The 16,180-nt window shown below is 40.2% G+C and overlaps 1 long non-coding RNA gene across 1 annotated transcript in view; it reads left to right on the top strand.

Annotated features, from left to right (window-relative positions):
- Positions 1–747: 747 nt before the first annotated feature.
- LOC127034093 (uncharacterized) overlaps positions 748–16,180 on the top strand; it is a 48,402-nt gene continuing 32,969 nt past the window's right edge. The window contains exons 1-2 of the long non-coding RNA XR_007769303.1: positions 748–1,577; positions 5,849–5,936. This is a non-coding gene — a long non-coding RNA (uncharacterized LOC127034093). The remainder of the gene's footprint in view (positions 1,578–5,848; positions 5,937–16,180) is intronic.

The raw sequence follows: 16,180 nt of genomic DNA, 5'->3' as shown, positions 1-16,180 counted from the left end.
GGGTGCCAGAGAGCAGCCGTCTGCCTCCTGTCAGGCCCAAGAGGCTGGCCCTGGGGCCAGGGGTTGTGGGAGGCAGAATGGCTGCAGGTGGGAGCGGGGTCGAGTGGCGGGGGGGACGGAAGCCCGGCCGGGTCCTCGGAGTGCTGGGGCTTTCTGGGCAGACTTGGCGTAAGTGGGGACCTTACGGAGTGGGCACGGGGAGACACTAAGGGTATGTCCACGCTGCACCAGGCCCGGTGCAAGGATGTTTCGTGCCCCAGGCAAAACTGCCACCTTGCGCCCTCCCCCCCGCGTCCCCACCCTGAGGCACCCCTCCGCGGCAGCTCCCCCCTCCGCCCTTAAGCGCCCCTCTTGCGGCAGCTCCCCACCCTGAGATGCCCCCCCCACGGCAGCTCTGCCCTTAAGCGCCCCTCTTGCTGGAGCTCCCCACCCCCCCCCGCCCTGAGGCACCCCCTCCGCGGCAGCTCTCCACCCTGAGGCACCCCACCCTGCCCCAGTTCACCCCTGCCCCGCCTCCTCCCCGAGCAGGCCATGGCTGCTTCCCTTCTCCCGCCTCCCAGGCTTGCGGCACCAATCAGCTTAGGCGCCGCAAGCCTGGGAGGCAGGAGAAGTGAAGTGGCCACGGCGTGCTCGGGAAGGAGGCAGGGCCGGGGTGAGCTGGGGCGGGAGTTCCCCTGCGTGCCGCCCCTCCCTTGCTTGCTGCAGGCAGCCCTCCCCGTGCTCCCCTGCCCCAGCTCCCTCCACCTAAATACCGGCGGTGACCAGGGCGGCCGAAGATCCGGCCGCCACAGTCGCTGCTGAAGAAAATGCTGCGCCCCAAATCCTAGTGCCCTAGGTGACCATTTAGGTCACCTAAATGGTTGCACCGGCCCTGCGCTGCACATGACTACGCCCAGGTCTGTGGGACCCAGGCATGCAGGACTTGGTGCTCCCCAGCCCATGCTTGAGCATCCACGCTGTGTTGTAAGCAAGGGCTGACGGATGCTGGACCTGGGTGCCGACATGCCCGCTCTGTGCTGCGTACACTCCTGACTCCGGTCTGCATCCACACTGCAAAACCACAGGGCTCGAGCCCAGGTCTTAGCGGGACTTGGGCTCTGGCTCGCCCCCCAGCAGGGTCCTAGACCCCAAGTCCTGAGTCAGACTGATTTGTGTGCGAATGGAAAGGGGACTTAGTCTCAAACCTGAATTAGGTCTTGGCTTAGAGTGCCTTGTAGACGTATTCCTTAAGAACACAGGGAGGGGAGGCAGGACAGAGGCAGGGTGGCCAGCTGTCTGGTTTTCTACTGGAACCATTCAGTTGAAAAGGGACCCTGGCGGCTCTGGTCAGCATCCCTGACCAGGCCGCTAAAAGTCCTGTCGGCAGTGTAGTGGGGCTAAGGCAGGCTCCCTGACTACTGTGGCTCTGTATGGCTCTTGGAAACAGCAGCATAAGCAAGGCTCATATGTGTAGGAGCAGTCAGGGGGCTCCGTGTGCTGCCCCCACCCCAAGCACCGCCCCTACAGCTCCCATTGGCTGCAGCACCAGCGTAGGAGCCAGAGGGGTGTCATGAAGCTGCTTCCAGGAGCTGCTTGGGGTAAGCATCACCCAACCCTTCATCCTCATCCCTAACCTGAGCCCTCACCCTCCCACACCCCAACTCCTTGTCCCAGCCCAGAGCCCCCTCTCACGCTCCCAACTGCTCAGTCCCAGCCCGGACCCCCTCCAGTACCCCAAATCCCTCATCCCCAGCCCCACACCAGAGCCCTCACCACCACCCCACCCCACCCCAACAGAGTAGGGATGGGACAAGGGTGCTCCATTTTGTGCAAGTAGAAAGTTGGCAACCCTAGACAGAGGTGGAATGAGAGGTGGTAGAAGAAAGATCCTGGGGAGAGGAGAAATAGAGAGAGAAAGGTAGGAAGAGATTGGGGGTAGAGCGATAGGAAAGGGACGAAGAAGGTAGAGAGTACAAGAGGCAGAGAAGAAAAGTTAATGAGAGAGAAAAGAGAGAGGCAATAGTGGAAGGAATGGAAGAGTTGGGTGAAGAGTGAGCTAAGGAAAAGCAAAGTGGATGGCAAATTAATCTGCACTGCTCTATAGAGAGTAAGATGCCAAAACTCAAACATTGTGTGCTTGCTGTTAAATAACACTAGGCAGCAGAGAGCATAGTTCTTTAGGCCGAGGGTGGGCTGGAGAGCCTTGCTGACAGAGGTGAGAGTTGGCACTACACTCCTGGCTGTGAATGGAAGGAAGCCCCAGTGTTGCTACATGTGGAGAAAGGAATATGCTGCTCTGTTATGTTGTTTTTCATGCTATTTTAGTCTGTTTTTTTGAATATTTTTAACAACATTTTTATGCCACTGTGGTTTTGTGATGTTTATTGGTATTCTAACAGAAACAAGCCTTCCATCTGAAGGCTTTGCTAATGTAGAATTCCAGTTAATTGTCAGCAAGATTCTTAATGATGAAATTCTTGATGAAATTATTAACGATTCTACACTTGGATGATGGGAGGGTCTGAACATGTTTTTTTATGTCTACATGAAGTATCAGAGCCAACTAAAATTCATAAGGTTTAGAAGTTCAAATAAGTATAAATTAACCTGTTTGGTCTCAACATTGGATTAGAATTCTCCCAGTACTCTCACTTTCCACAGGGTGGAGCAGTTTAATTCAAAGCAATTTAAACAATTATTTAAATCACTTGTTTTTCTACCATTGATTTTAAATCTAGCCAAGACATTGTAAAACTGATTTGAAAGTTTATGCTATTGAAAATTTAGATACTACTGATAGGATATCTTATCAATTTTGTAAACTATTATAGGCAAAAAAAAATATTGAAAATTAAGGCCCTGATTCTGCAAACACTTAAGCAGGTACCTAACTTTACTCATTTGAATAGTCATACTGACTTCAGAGGGAGTACCTGTGATTAAGGTTAAGTATGTGCATAAGTGTTTCTAGCAACAATTGCTAATATTTTTTAATAACAACTTTTCTCTCAGCGGTATAAAATCTTTATCCCTTCAAAATTAAGATGCGTAAATGCTATCAATTAAAATGCATTTATCCTAGTATGTTAACATAATTATTGAGCATCATTTTATGTACACACAGGCCAACATTTTCAAAACTTGTCATATTTAAGTACCTACGTATCTTAGAAACACAAGCCCCAGTGATTTAGAAACTGGGAGCCCTGATGGAGGGTATAGCTTGGCTGAAGCACTTTACCTTTCTTCACTTGTGGAAGTAGAATATGTTGGAAGGTAGTTTGGTTGCACATACAGCATAGGCTATTTGCTTATCAATTTTGTGGTGTTCTCACAACAAGGATGTTAATGAGGTACTAGACTTGCATTTTTGTTTTTGTTTTTTAGCATAGTTGAGCATTTTAAGTGTGAAAGTTCTCAGTAGAAAAACATCCCTATGTAAAATCTGAAATTCTACTAACAATTAGGAAGCTAATTCAAGAAACAAGTACAAACAGCCACTTTAGCCATTTAAGAAAATTAAAAGCTGCTAGTATGTCAAACTATCTTTTGTTATGCCAGATAAATAAATAAATAAAAATGTGGTTGATTTTTTTTTTAAATAATGATTTTCAGGCACCCTGACTCTCAGTGACATTTCCATTACTTCCTGGTATCAGCCAAGTTAGACATAGGGGAAGACATCTTGATGCCATTGAAGTCAATGGCAAAACTCCCACTGACTTAGCATGGCCAGGATTTTACCTTTACTGAACAGCCTTGCTTTAGCCAAGCATGTGTGGCCTTCTCTAAAATGCTAGAAGTACAGTAGGTTAAATTCATCATAGGCATAAGCTGGTAGAAGTGTGTGGTGTTGCACCCATAATTGTGGTGAATTTGGCTCATTTTTCACTTAATTAAATCAGATTAATTTGTTCCTTTATTTAATTTGACTGAAACCTAAGAAACCAAATAATTTTGTACATAGGTCATGCTTAAAAGCTTGTCAATTCACTTAGATATTCACTAAACATTATCTCAATGTTTTCACAAAAAGAACATGAGTACTTGTGGCACCCTACAGACTAACAAATTTATTTGAGCATAAGCTTTCGTGGGCTACAGCCCACTTCATCAGATGCATAGACTAGAACATAGAGCAAGAAAATATTTATGCATAAAGAGAACATGAAAAGGTGGAAGTAGCCATACCAACTGTAAGAGGCAAATCAATTGAGATGAGCTGTCATCAGCAGGAGAAAAAAAACTTTTGAAGTGATAATCGAGAATGGTGTAGAGAAAGGTAATATGTTAGTTTGTTTTTTTACCCCTTCACATAACACAAGAACCACATAATGTCCAATGAAATTAATAGGCAGCAGGTTTAAAACAAACAAAAGGAAGCACTACTTCACACAACCCCCAGTCAACCTGTGGAACTTTTTGCCAGGGGACATTGTGAAGGCCAAAACTATAATTGGATTTAAAAAACGAACTAGGTAAGTTAATGGAGGATAGGTCCATCAGTGGCTATTAGCCAAAATGGTCCAGGATGCAACCTCATGCTCTGGGTGTCCTAAGCCTCTAACTGCGAGAAGCAGGGATTGGACGATAGGGGATGGATCATTTGATAATTTCTCTGTCCTGTTCATTCCCTCTGAAGCATCGGCATTGATCACTGTTGGAAGACAGGATATTGGACTATATGAACCATTGATCTGACCCAGTATGGCCATTCTTATGTGCTCTTTATGTTCTCTGTCAATAATTTTTCTTTTGTTTTGCTCAAAAGAGAAAGGGACAGGTGATGCACATGCTAAAAGAGAGAACAGTTAAAATTTACGTTAATAGAACTGACCATTTCCAGAAAACATCTTCAATTGTTTCCCTTCATGATAAAATAATGAGCATTCATGTATAGAAATCCTGCATAGCCAGATGGATCAAAGGCTATATTATCAGCGTTTATTCAGCCATAGATAAAGCTATTTCAGAAGAGATCAGAGCCCACACATTATGTTTCATACTGGTATGAAACGATGTCCAATCATCTGCCTCTTTGTCATCCATCATCACCTTCATGATGTTTTTCCAGTTTGATAGTCATATCTTTGCAGATCATGCTTCGGAACTGCCTTATAATGAGTCTGCACTACTTTTTCATTTTAGTGATGGGAGAACATTCTCCTTTCAGTCCAACCTTATCTCCTCCTCTCTGTTCATCTCTCCTATGTAATTATGTGGCCCACGTTACTGTAATATCTGAGCATCTTATAGTCTTTAATGTATTTAACCTCACAGTACTCCTGTGAAATAGGGAAGTACTAACATCTCCAAGGCATAAAGAGACTAAGTGACTTGCCCAAGTAAGCCTGTGGCAGAGCAAGGAATTGAATCTAGGTTTCCTGATTCCTAGGCTAGTACCCTAATGACTGGATCATCCTCCCTCCCTCCCGACTTTTCCTTATTGTTTGTTAGGTAGCAAAAGTCTCAGATATGAAGAATAGCCAGGCTGCACAATGGGAAATTTGTTCCCTGAACGATTCTCTTTCTAGAACTAATCTTTTCCCCATTCATCCCCACCCGATAGAGTTTCTTTAGGTATTTCCATGGTGGCCTTTGAGTCAATACATATACTTAATAAGGTGTGTTACTGTTAAGAAATTCGTATTTAACCAACTAATAGGAATGTAGAGTTTCTATACAACTTTGGAAGTACTTGTCTGGCTCCAGGGCAGAGAAAGGTCAAGACCAAGCCCCAGAGCCTCTTGGATAAATCTGACTTGCTTCTAAGGTTTGAAGGAAATGATGTTCAGCCCTAATATCTCAGAGTGGGCAAATGGTCAGTCCCTGAAAGAAAATAATCAACTAACAATTTTTTCACTTACAGGGCTAAACTGGACTTTCAATTTCATGACAGAGCAGCACTACACCTCTCCAGAGAAAAAAATCATTGACTACACAAATGATGGTATAAGGTAGTTATATCTTTTTCTAGTTTTGACCCAGTTGTTGTTAGTATTTGCTAAAATTCATCTAGTCAAATTCAATTTTTAAGTAGTATCTGAATGTATTTTCTTTTCATTGTGATGATTCTGATGGTTTTGTTTTTAAATTGCTCTGTCAATATCCATCATGCTTGTACTCATTGAATAATTACATGTAAATATAGGTCACAATTCAGGAACTGCTACAGGGTATTCAACGTCCACTAATCCTTTTTATGTTAAATTCTGTAGTTGTGAAGAAAAATTACAGTTGGGACTGTGCTAACGGCAACAGGAGTTTTAGGTTTTATGGGTGTAATTTAGAGCGTAACCTGACCCTATATTTTAGGACATAGGGAGAGCCATAGTTAAGGTTTTTTTATTGGTTTGTTTTGGTGATTTTTATTGAAAAGGCAAATGAATTGCATCAGAGAATTGATGTAAATTATTTGAATTAAATATGGCTACCAAGAAGTCAGGCTTGTGCATTCCTCCAGCAGCATATAGTTATGGTTGAATTTAAAAGCTAAAGGTAGGGGGAATCTGCAGGGAGATTCTGTTGAAATGTTCACTGCCCTTTTATTGTAGCTACGGTAGCAGATATACAGATTTGTATTTGTTGCACTTCAAAAGTTTCAGGGATATTTCAGATAAACATCTTAAATCTGTTGTGCTAGAAACTGGTCTGTAAATATAATCAGAATGGTCTCTCTTGGGTCAAGGAAGTGTGGGATTGGGAGTTCATAGTTCACTCGTAGATATTTAAGCCAGAAAGGACCATTAGAATCTTCTAGTATGACCTTCTGCATAATACAGGCCATAGAATTTTACCCACTGGTTCCTGCTTTAAGCCTATAACTTCTGGTTGAACTAGTGGAAAGGAGAGTCTTGTGACACTATTGAGTGCATCTGTGCAACCCATTTTTCTGCTTCAATATGAGTTTTACATTCAAGAGTATCCCAAAATTAAGTTGAACGTGCCAAGTTTTACTTGGTTTTGGCTCAAAGTCACTGAGATTTACATGGCTTTCATTTGAAACCATGATTTGGCCCAGATTTGTTAAAACTCATCCTAGGAATAGTCATCACCCTCTGTGAATGTTTCAGCAAACCTGACTCTACTTTGGGGTTCATAATTACCTGGTTTGTGATTTAATTACAAACATTTTGCACTGTTCTAATTGGCAGTCTTTAGAGTGAAAATAGCTGCAATTATAACCCCCTGGTCACCCACTTGTCCCCTTCTTTCCCCCCCAAAAAAGATGTTGCCATTTTACCAATGAAATGTAAATTTAAAGGCAGTGCTATAAAATCCCATAATCTTGAAAATATCAGTATACACCAAGGGACAGCACTAAAACTGTTGGGAAAATATATTATTTCATGTCCTGATCCATTGAAGTTCATGGCAAAACTTTTCTTTTCTTCGGTGATGTAGGATCTAGCTCAAAGTGCACAGTATCATACAGACCTTACATCCTGTTATTGGTAACTATAGTCATGCTGATTTTGCATGCTAATCTCATATTAATGAAGGAGAAAACATTACCAGGTATATTAACTCTGAGGGATCTTTTCCTGTTCTTTTTTTGTAGAGTCTTAAACTGCAAATTTTAGAACTCACTCCTCCAGGGGGAATTGCTTATCAAAATGTAAATGTGGAACTTTTTTTAGTGAAACCACTTTCAAGCAAATCCTGTAACAGTGAACTGCAGGGATGTAAATTTCCTTCTCCTTCATTTCTAAAAGGGTTTTAGATTCCAGTTTCTTTGTTTGTCTTAGGTTACTTTTTTCTTATATTTAAACCACTTGTTCCCTCAGCACATGCCTGGGTAACAAAACATGAGTTTAAAAATGAAACCTTACATTTACCTTGTCGTCATAGACCACACAATGAGCTTGGTAAATACTGTAAATTACCCCATTTCATTATTTATTGTTATATTCTATATCAGTGCATAAAATATGACTTGTGGGGGAAAGTTGCCCCCTACTGTCCTTGTATGACATGTACATACAGAATATTTTATTTGAAAACTTGAGACTCAATCATTTTGATTAACGTTAGATCCATATTTTAGAAATAATGTACTCTGCAACGTCTCAGATATATGCAGCGTATGTACAGTAGGGATATTTGGGAAAGAAATGCATTCAATTCAGAACAGGAAAATAGGCTTGAATCTCTTCAGAAATCTTGTCAACAGTGGAATTTTTAACCATGGAGTGGCTGCATTAATACAAACTCCTAATGCAGATGTGCTGAACTGGTGTAAACCATGACTAGTTTCCCTAGGCCCAGAGAACATGTTAAGGCCAATGATTAGTTCTCAAGTGATGTACGTAGGATAATAGCTATCAGTTTGGCTCATCTAGACTTGCACTTGAGTTTGCAGGGATGACATTTAGTAAAAACATCTTTTAATTAGCACAGGGAACAAAGTTGAAATGGAATCATTGAGGGGCAATAAATTTAAACTCACAATGTTATTTTTGTAGTCACTTTTCAGTACAGAACTGCACTTTAATATGGTCAGTATTTATTGTTTAATTACACTGGGTTTTTAGGCATGCTGTAGCTACACTGATGCAATCCCCTATAGTAGACTTGCTGGTGTGTACTGTGATTTACATGTTTGCAGTTTACCCAGCATAGGCTGTGGGGCTGAGATAAGCTGCACGAGTGTAAATAATGTTAATACCAGTACAGTACAGTACATTATGTCTACTCTGGGTGTTTGTACCCATGGAGCTACAGCAATGCCCGAAATATCAATTCTGACAAGGCTTTAATTAATAGTAATTATTTTTCGGCTTTATTTATTTATTAATTATGACAGAAATTCCAGGTTTGTCAATCTGAATGACTCTCTGACTAGAGAACTTGTGAAATTCTGACATCACATAAGACAAGAGATGGAAGACTGATTGATTGAAAAGGAAAGTGAATTTTAGATAGGCTGTGCAATAAGGATATGATGCGCAGAAACACTTGTGGGAGACTGATCCTTGTTTCTTGGCCTAGTTTCATATTAGGATTACAAAAATTTAATACTCCGTCACTTGGCAGAGAATCAGTATCCATGAACTCTGGTGGTGGTTATTATGGCCCCTTAAAGAGCTTTGATTTTTTTTAACACTTATTTAATTGCAGTGTCTAATGAACACCTGGGAGAAAGGGTATCTTTGTTATAAATTTTGTCACCCCTTCAGTTGAAGTATGAGCGCTCATAATACATGTTTTAGAGATCCCTAAGACCTCCAGGAAGGACCAGACTTGAAATTCCTAATTGTATGTAGGATATTTTTAAGAAAATATTTCTGGCCTTCTTTACTATAGCATAAAGAAATAAAAAAAAAAAGGACACAACTCAATTTAAAAAAAAATGTTTCCATATTACCTTAAAGTTGACTTTTTGTTCTATAAATCAGTAAGAGATACTTCATCTTAATTACCTTTGGATATTTCATGAGAAATGTCATTATCACAAACAAGCTGCATGCTTGCAAACCATTAGATGAATACGAACTTTAAAGGCTGAAGAGACAAACTTCTAAGAAGTTTGCAAAGTGTTGTCATAAGTCAGAATATTAGTATATGTTCTCATTTGTACCACACAAATTATACTTGAAATAGCTACAATGATAACAAAACAATTGCCAACGTTTATGTTTTCAGGTTATATGTCTATGGGAGCAATTTGCATGTAGGGATCTTGAATTATTCAGTAATCATGCCATGCACAACATTCCCAACAAATGACAATTGATACCAAATTATTGTTTTTACCAACTTTAAAATACTGTTATTTCTGTTAGGTATTTTTTATAAAATAACAATATTCACAAATAATAATAATAATCAATAATAATCTAATTGTGCATTTATAATAGCACCCTAAAGCCTTCAACAGACTATGCAGCAAACAGGGAGATTTTGAAAGGAGCAAGTGTTAGGTAGGCCAAAACTCCCATAAAAGGTCAATGGCAGTTGGATACACAATTCCCATTTTGTGCCTATATTCATAGTAATCATGTCACATACAAGGGCACTGAAGCAACTTCTGAGATGAGATATGGCAATAGGAGGGAGCACTGCAACACTACACAACATGGAGTGTTGGATAGAGCGATAAAAATGCTCATCCCAATGGAAACTGCAGGGGAAATGTGGGTAGATAGACAGTAATAGCTAGAGCTATACAAAAATATCAGTTGCAACTACAAAGGTACTTAGTGTAGCGTCAGATTCAGTCTGTTTATGCAACTCAGTCCAAGCTCACAAAAGTTCAGCAAACATGGTCTCAGGTTGTTCACATACCTGGGGAGCCAGTGCACCTCATTTCTCCACAGACAGCCATCACTGCAACCTACCTAAACTTGCCCATCCCACAGGAAGCTCTATTTTCTTTCCTTAAATATCTTTGTGAGGATTCCAGGGCCTTGGTGGGGATTGGCATTGGGAGAAGTCAACCATGAATGGTTTCTCTTGAAGGTTCAAGTTGATTGAAACTGAGCCTAAATTCAAACCGATGGAGTTGTTTTTCTTTCAACCCCATGAGCTAACCTGTGGAGTTCAATTCACAAATCAAACCCTAAAGGGTTTACACAGTCCTTGTAATTAATCAGTGTGGAATTTGGCCAAGAAAACAAGTGTAACATTTCTTATATGTTAAACGACAACAAAAAGTGTTATGGAATTCTTAGATACCAGAATGGTATTAACATATACAGCACAGACAGGATCCCTGGTTTCTGGCTTAATTGAGAGGCAGCACACCACTAAAGACAGAAAAGACCAAAAGGTGGTGGTAATATGTTATTAAGAAAGCTGGGGCCCATTATGTGTCAGCTGCAAGGAAAGCAAATACTCTATATGAATCACTTAGGTTCTTTTCCATAGATTTTTTAACATGGTAGTGGCTGTGAACTGTACTCAATGCAAATGAAGTCTCCTTGGGAAGATTATAAACATAGAATATATGTATTTGCATTAAATAAAAAAGAGAGTCCATGTATGAATTCCAAGACTGGATCAAACCAGGATTCCTCTGGTCCAGTGTGCTATCTCAAGCAACGGCTAATACCAGGGGACAAAAATAATGCAGTAGGCAGTTCCAGGATTATCAGTTCCGAGGGGAAATTTCCTCCTAACCCTCTAATAGTTAGAGGTTGGCAAAAACCCTGAAGCTGGAGGCTTATATCCCTTCCAAAGTTCTTATTTGTTTTATTTTTTAATTATTGTTTAACTGAAGATTCTTGCTATCTATGTAAATGTCTAATTTTTTCTAATCCTGCTGAGCTCTAGGCCTCTACCATACCTTGTGTCAATGAATTTCACAGTCAAATTGTGCATTGTTTCTAAAAGTATTTCCTTCTATTACTTTTTAATTTACTACCTTTGATTTTCATTGAATGTTCCCTTGTTGTATAAGACAAGATGTATGGAAATTTCTGTCCTACCTTTTCTAAGCCATTCATTATTTTGTCTGCTTTTATCATATCCTTTCTTATGTATCTCCTTTGTAAGGTAGACAATCCATTTGTTTTCAGTTTGTCTTAATATGCATTGCTCGTCTCTTAACCTCATCTATTTCTGGTATGTCCCTTTTGAAATTAGGTGACCAGAAGTGAAGCTATACCACTGAGTTTATACATATTTTGTGTCACTGAGTATATGTGGTATGTAATTGTACCACATATCACTTTGTGTGTACATATAAATAAATGATGGCATTATAATGTTTTCTGTATTATTTTTCATAATACTTTATAAATCTATTTTCTTTATAAATCCTAAAATGTTGTTTGGATTTATTTTTCCACTGTTGCACCCTGAACGGAGGTCTTCATTGAGTACTTCCGTGCACGGAGGCCTCACATAATCATGCCTTGAATTTGAAGTTTATGAAAGGCAACAAATAGAATGAGAGAATATTAATGAAAGCAAAGATAAATGAAGTTATTATTATAGGCAATGCTGACATATCCCAGGGTGAAGGCTGCTTTTTAAAATGTATAGCAAGGCAAAAACCCATCTGTCAAATTAATAGAAAGGTCCTGTTTCAAGAAACAAATTTCTACGTGTGTCAATACATTTCTACGGTAGTTTCCATTAAAGCTTGTTGCTAATTTTCCCCTTTCCCTAGATGTAAAGTATTTGACTGAAAAGTAGTTGCAATAATGTGAAGTTTTTAGAAGAGTCATGAATACCTTATGTAAGTGGAAACATTTTCAACTGCCTGTTGCTGATTAGCCATTAATCTGATGAAAAAAGACTTTGCACATGGGTTCACTCAGAGAGTTAACATCTGACTTTACATGGAGATATTTCAAAGAAAAAGTACAACATAGCCTGAAGCCTATGTAGTGAGAGGCTAGAGATTGATTTAATGTACTTTCTTCCTTTGGTTTTTATTGTATTACCTCCCCTTCAATGTAGTTTTGCAATGTAAAGTGAAGAGGAAAGAATTTAAGGAAAATTTTTATTGGATCAAAATAAAACATAAAACACCCCGTCCCTTACCACATCACCTGTATTAGTCCAGTATTTGGCTATCATCTGTGCTGGATAAATGGATTCCTCATTCTCGTCAAGTATGTATATTATATATAAATATTGCTGGATCTGCAATGGTGCTTTGCAGATCTAGTACAGGCCAGGAAACGCCCTCATCCATCAGCATGAAATAATCCAGTTGCTCTTATTTATTTATGGTATTAGTTAAGTAAAATGTACACTTTAAAATAGATATAAATACAGAAAGAATAATGAAGGAGAATTTGTTTCTGTGGGGAAATATGTCCTATGTCATAGCTGTTGATCAGTAGAATATATTGCTGTAAATTACAGGGCTTAACTGTATCCCAACTTAATTTTCATATGACGTGATAATGCCTTCTTATTTTCTAAATGTTTTAGCATCCAGGAGACACAGGGGCTATAGTCACAGGTGTGACCCTCATTGCTGTCAGTGTTTCCCTGACTACTACTTGTGTAAATGGGCTGTGGAAGGGGGGTGTTGTCTTTTTGGACCTTCTCTCTGCTTTCACTACAAAACCAGATCTGTGGAGAACAGCAGCGCATATGGGGGAAGGAGGGAGAGCTGAGCTTTCTGTGTCAACTAGTTTGTTTCTTTAAAGCAGACCAGGTTGAACAACTCATTAATAATAAAATCACAGCAGCTGAGTTCCCAGCGTTTGTCTCTTGTGGACCCCTGTGATGTAGCTGTTTGCTGATTGTACTGAATTGGTGGTAGGTGTCTAATCTCTCTAGTCACGGGTTGGCATTTCCTTTGTTTATTTCTTCTAGTTATGGCTTTGACTGGGGAGGGACATGGGTTGGTGGGTGGCCTAAATGGCAATGATGGTGTTCTAGTGGTGTGCCAGATACCCACAGAGTGGCAAGTCTGCTCCACTCCCAGGGACAGAGTTAAGGTGAGCTGTAGTTCAAGATCTGTATGTGTGCTTGCCAGATGCCCTGGAGTGGCAGGTGTACTCAGTGAACTCTGGCATAATGCTGCTGGAAAGGGCAAAGTTGTTAAATTTCTGCTCTAAAAGAAGTGGAGAGTGAGGTTGCAAATGGGAGATTTTTAAATGTTAAGTTAAAGGGTTCGTTAAGCTGTTTGGACCATGGCCAGGAGTATAGCCGAGGACCTGAAATGGTGTCTAAGAGTCATGTGCCTTCTCTGCTTTGAGCAAATAGGCCCCCTTGGCATCACACAAAAAAAATAATACTCTCATTATAGCCATTAACACAGAGATATACAATAAATGGGACCTGTCTAATAACAAGAAGGCAGAATATACATTCTATAAAACTTGCATAGGGGCCATTTTTCCTATTAAATCTGTACATCAAATTTCGTTTTTAAAATAGTGCCTAAATATGGACTAATAATATATGGTTGTAAAAACCTATTTATGAAGTTTTTACTGCATTCTATTATTTAAATGCAGGTATTAGGGAAGAAGGATATTTTAGGATCCACGGTCTGCTTTAATCAGCATTTTAAAAATTCATCATCATCAGTTCTCTGAAACCATGGCAGACTCAGTTACCTTATATGTTCTCTTACATGGTTTAAAATTAGAGATTTCAATAAGTGTGTCCTTCAGGTGGCTATATGGCATTTGGAAACATACTATAGTGCACGTGTAAATTGCCCAACGTGCATTTTACATAATATTTCGCTACTGCACACTGCACAAAAGGACAGCAAGTTCATTGTGTTAACCGGGGACAGTCTCAGGGCTCTTCTTCTTGAAGATCTTACTCACTGAAACTTAAACCTCACACTATCACAAGTTTGCCTCCATTTTTCATGCAAACTTTTCTCAGTCTGTGTTCATGTTGTTTAAAGGCAAGAGGGGACCAGTCATCAGCAAATGGGTTTATCTTTCCAGAATGGCCTCCGCTCCAAGATGCTCTTCTACCATCAGTCCCTGCTTTGATATTCATAGTACAAAAGCATAATTTTTAAAAAATCTATTAGGGCCTCAATTGGCAACAAAGGGGGAAGGAGGTTATGCAATCCTGGTTGCTTGTTTACCTATTCCAGGCCTTCTAATTCCCTATCCTAGAATCTTTTACAAAAAGCTTCATAAAACCAGCCATCTGTTTCAGGTCTTGTGTCTTAGTTTTAGGGACACAATTCACTTCCCCAATACAGCTGAAGATAGTTTGTCAGGGCAACATTTGTTGACTTCAGTGGATTTCCTAACATGCTAGTGGCTGTGAACTATACCCAAATGGTAATTGAGTATCCTTGAGAAGATTATAAACAAAGCGTATATACTGGAAACAGAACTACTGAGGAAATCTAGATGATATATGCTTACAGGCAGGTCATGAAACTTGTGGCTGCCAAATATTTGGGTCCTGCTTTGACGCACATGCTATGCAGCCTGTAGAATCCAGCTGGCCCATGTATTTGAGATGCAAGCCAAAAATCCTTAGACGGTTCATGGCTGAATGCAAATACAGGCAGCCAAAAGCAAAGACAGTGGAAAGGCTTTCTAACATTCTGTTTTAATTTTAGCTGTTCTTTATACACAACTAATAATAGTGGCTACGCACAAGAGCCCCAGTTCCTCCAGACACCATTCATCCATCCTGCAACCCCAACTCATGAAGTGCTATGTACCAAGGTCACCCAGTCTTTCAGTTAGTGCCTCCATGAGTTGCATTCGGTGGCTGGACATGATTTGGGGTAGTGCTGCTTTCATTATCTGGCAAGAAGTTCTCAAAAGAAGGCTTCCTTGCCTTGTCCATTCCTTGGGAACATAGATTCCAAGGCCACAAGGGACCATTGTGATCGTCTAGTCTGACTTCCTGTATAACACAGGCCATAGAACTTCCTCAAAATAATTCCTAGAGCAGATCTTTTAGAAAAACATCCAATCCTGATTTAAAAATGGTCAGTGATGCGAAATCCACCACTAACCTTGGTAAATTGCTGCAGTGGTCAAGTTCCATGGTTAGTCTCGCCATTAAAAATGTATGCGTTATTGAGCAGCGTTGGTGGAGTGCTTCATCAATACCCTGGTCAAAAGAATTACCCAAATCCAGGTGGGTGATGTTACATGTCCAGAGAACTTTTATTGCCATTAAGGAGCGTGTGTTCAAACGTAATTCCTCCTGACTATTTATTAAATAAATAAATAAATAAATAACAAACTCAAAAATATCTTTACAGTGATCAGTAAGACTTCCACCTGCAGTATGAATGTGGGAGTTTCAAGGCTTGGGTGTGACACAGGTTGTTCCCTTCAGTCATCAGAAGGTTCCTCACAGAGATCTGGCTTCTGAGTACACATGAGTTCTCCAAGGAAGGCTTTTATATCCAATAACACTCTGAGCATTCTCTTTTCTAAAGAAACTATATATTGACTATTGTGTGTTTAATATAACTAAAGAGGTCTGTCCTATAATCTCCTGAAAGTTTCTTAAGTTTTGCTTTAGATATCTAAGGTTTCTTGGTGTATAACTCAGGCATATTGACTGTTAAAGGGATCTCTGACCTGTATGTTTAAAGTTACCAGATTCACTCTTGAAAGCTGATGTGCCCTATCCATGCTGGACTAGAGTTTTTTATTTCAGAGCAGGATATGACCCTTACTTAGCTTGGTAACTTTTGATGGAAGATTACAGAAGAGGTACAGGTATATAAGCCATACAAAAGAGAGGCTTCCTCGGCCTATGAGAAAATGAAAAATGGAGCAACAGATGTAAT

Source organism: Gopherus flavomarginatus, chromosome 14 (genome assembly GCF_025201925.1).
Source record: "Gopherus flavomarginatus isolate rGopFla2 chromosome 14, rGopFla2.mat.asm, whole genome shotgun sequence".
NCBI classification, from domain to species: Eukaryota; Metazoa; Chordata; order Testudines; family Testudinidae; genus Gopherus; species Gopherus flavomarginatus.
Note: the sequence above shows the minus strand (reverse complement) of the source record. Positions and strands in the feature narration are given on the sequence as shown.